This window comes from Triticum urartu, chromosome 6A (genome assembly GCF_056163025.1).
Source record: "Triticum urartu cultivar PI428250 chromosome 6A, HENAU_Tu73, whole genome shotgun sequence".
NCBI lineage: Eukaryota > Viridiplantae > Streptophyta > Magnoliopsida > Poales > Poaceae > Triticum > Triticum urartu.
In genome coordinates this window covers 457864285-457867980 of record NC_141878.1, presented here as the reverse complement: position 1 = coordinate 457867980, position 3696 = coordinate 457864285, and the positions used below count along the sequence as shown (strand labels likewise).

General features: G+C 43.8%; 1 long non-coding RNA gene across 1 annotated transcript; it reads right to left on the bottom strand.

Moving 5' to 3' along the window:
• Positions 1-285: 285 nt before the first annotated feature.
• On the bottom strand, positions 286-2722 carry LOC125514060 (uncharacterized). The gene is made up of 3 exons (XR_007286251.2): positions 2207-2722; positions 1793-1915; positions 286-941 (listed from the first exon to the last, which is right to left on the bottom strand). It is a non-coding gene; the product is annotated as an uncharacterized LOC125514060 (long non-coding RNA).
• Positions 2723-3696: the final 974 nt, after the last annotated feature.

The window sequence follows — 3696 nt, the reverse complement described above, 5'->3', positions numbered from 1 at the left end:
GTCCCGCATTACGTCCAGCCATCCTATTTTGCTCACGTACGGCAAGATCAAGTTTGGTTAGATCGCCCGTCCTTTCACGTTTATTTGGATTATTGGGCTGATATTGGTTACATCAGCCCATAATATATCTCCAGCCAACCAGCAGCACACGCGTACAAGAACAACTCCAATACGGAGTCACGGGTGTCCAACTCCAGTACGGAGCCATGAGTATCCCGACTAGGATTTCACACAAAATTGACTGCTATATAACATATTAAAGGCTCGATCGGCAATCCACGTAAATTGCATCGCAATTTCAAGTCACCTCCACTGATTTCGCGGGAAAGCCGTCGTCTGGCAGAATCTGTCCACCTTCGTCGGTAGTCTGCCCACTGTCGCCTCTGCCAACTTCGACAGAAAACAAGACACCGTCCCACAAAATCTGTCCAATGTCGTCTCCGCCTACTTTGCTGGAAGACTGTCCAATGTCGCCTCCTCAGACTTCGACGAAAAACAAGCTGGTGTCCGACAACGCTCCATAGTTCACCGGAAATTCGTCGGCCGATTCTACGCTTGAGGTATGTGCACAAAGGGTTGAAATCAGGGTTGTTGGTTCTCTGTCGACCTGCACTTGATTGCTTCAAATATGTCTTCCCCCGTGCCCACCCGCCGCCGTGACGCTTGGCCGCTGGGTGTTTTTCTTGCCGCCCTGCCTCGCCCCAGCACCACCACCATCAGCGAGCGTAGCCGTTACTTACCGCTCATCGCCCCAGCACCACCACCACCACTGACACGCGTAGCCGTCACCGCTCCACCACGCCGCCTCCTAGAGCTGCTCTTCTGCACCTCCCTTCGCTCTGCTGCTCGCTCCTGCAACTCTATGGCTCATCTTGGCATCCGTCGCAAGCCCAGGTTCCTATTCGCCGGCGTCCCGGCAGCCAGACCGTGCTCTGTCTGTCCTGAATACGAGGGCCTACCAATTAGAGATTCATGCATGCATATGATTTCTGTTATTATTATAATTGCAGCCCATGCCAAGCAACATATCTTCCAGGACAAAGATTAAAGGTCCTGAATTATAGTGATATGCGTTAGAGATACATGCATGTATACTGTACATTGGTAGGCAGAATATGCAATACCTGACAGTGATGTGGATAGTTTGATCAGACTCAGCTTGCTGGTTACTTATATACATAGTTCTATGCCCGTATCGTGCTGGAAATCCAAAAATCCAGTCGCTTATGCAGACTGTAATTAACTTTTCAATATAGTTAGATGATTTCAAAATTGGAGGTTTAACTTAAATTTTGTTGTTATTGCAGAAAATTGATGGCATCACTAAATTGACCATTGTAGATGATTTTGATAACTTTGATAACCGCCCTTCAGAAAAAGAAAACATGATAATTTACCATGTTATACCCTGAATTTACGAAAGTATAGGTTCATCATCAAATTATGGCACCAGAATAAAATAACATACCATAACTGTATAATAGTGTGCTTTGCCCTCAAAAGTCCCTTAGCTAACATGATAATTTTCAATCAGGTGAAGACAAAAAAGTGCACTTGAACCTATATGTTAATGCTTTCTTTAAGTGGTGAAGCACAGGAGAAAATAACACTTTAGTTTCCTAGATAATAAACATCAGGGAAACCAACCAAATCGATCAAAGGCATGAGGATCACTTGCAAGTTGAGTCTTTGATTGACAGAATTAACCTCAGTTATGCAATTATCTGCATGGAATAGCATAAACTGGGAAATTACAGCAGGAAAGCAAGCTAGAAAAGGTGAATTTGCAAACCTGTAGCTGGGGAAAGGTGTTCAACAATGTTTCCAATGTCTGTAGATGGTATTCGTCTGGAAAGACTTGGACTATGCAATACATCAGGTAGAATTGTGCAAGATCGCCCTTACAATTAACTACCTGCCAAAATATTTCAGCTTCAGTTTTCAGTCCATCATAGATAGAAAACTGTGTGGAATAAGTGCTCACTAACACATTCAGGCAAAAAATCCTAACGATACTACCATGCCAACCCAATATTATTAGTATCAGGTACAAGTAAAAAAAATGTCACATAACACAATGAAGATTAGGAGCTATCTAAATGGATCTGGATCTAAATGAAGTGTATATGTTTCTGAGTATGATTAACTGCTCAGAAGTGAATTCTACTCACATGCCGCAAGAGACCTGAGCGGAAACAAGACTAACCAGTCAAAAATTGTAGCCGAGGCCGCAGTGCGCGCTTAATCCCAGCACCAGCCGGCCCGCCACACACGCAGACGAGGGAGCACCGCATCACCCAAAGGGCAGTGGCTCGCCGGTGTCGGGACTTGCTGGCGCGGAGGCGGCGTGAAGGAAGCTCTCCGGGACGACAACAAGGTGTCGGCGTTGATGTGTGAAGCGGCGGCGGCGCACACGCGAGGTCGTCTAGGAGGAGGTGCTCTGCAGAGATCTGGGGCAGAGGAGGTCGGTGGGAGGAGAGCGAGCGGCATCGTGGTGGTCTCGCCACTGAGCGACAGCAGGAGGACAGTGAGCTGAGGCAGAGGAGAGCGAGTCGGCCATGGGCAGGTGGCTTCCAGGCGGATCAGGGAGACAGTGTCAGTGCGAGGAGAGCGTGAGCAGAAGCGTGCCGCCGCTGTTCTCCATTGAGAAGGAGAGAGCAATGGAAGAGGCTAGCATTTTTTATATATTTTTTGCAAGAAGAAGTTGGCGTTGGGGGTGTGCCGGCTACTTAGTGGGCTTAAACAAAGATGGGTCGGGGCTGGCTCGTGAGTGTATTTCTCCCTCTTGTCCCCCTATTTTATGGTTACTCAAACAAGAACAATTTTATTTTCAGCAATTAGAGATTTTGTGGCCGGGATTTAACGGAGGTTCAAATATTTTTAAATTTTTACAAACTTTCATGAAAACTGAGTTGGAATTATTACATATTAATATTCTCATAATCTCGAGTCGTTATTAAACCTTATTATTCTCTTTTTTTGAGAAATATTCACATCTTTTTCTGAGAGTTTGTGTGTCGTGTATACCAAGTCGTTATGTCCGGTCCAAGCCCAAACAGTGCAAAAAAGTTACATATGAAATTGTTAGTCATAAAATTACAAAACAAATTAGTGTCATTCTGAACAATTAAAAAAACAATTGAAAGACCATTCCAGGCACCATTACTTTGTCATCGGATGAAGGTGTGGAGTTGAAATACATCCTGACCAACAATGTTAGGGAGGGTTTTTCTGAAAAGTGATACTCAAGAATACCTGTTTACCGAGGTTCGTCAAAATTGAATATAATAAATATTGTAAATTGCACAAGGACCGAACTCTACTAATTTAATCGCCCGTTGCAACGCACAGGCATTTGTACTAGTTGTTAAAAACCTAAATATTAGAATGTTTCCTGCAATTGCACAATAATGTGTTATTAAACAAAGAACCATGCATGTGCAAACCTCTATTGTAAACCTCGGAGCTTCCCATTGTTTCCCTGCAACACATATAAGGTAGTTAGTGATCAGGTTAACTGAGAGTTCGCATGCTAATGCTATTAGTAAAATATGTTGATGAAAAATAAGGACATTGCAGATTCATCAGATTAATTCAAGCCACATGGAAAACCCATTTATCCAAACCAATCATGATTAAGAACTAGGAAATGTAGCAATTGTATATGTTTCTCATGTATTAAGTGCAGTAAAATTC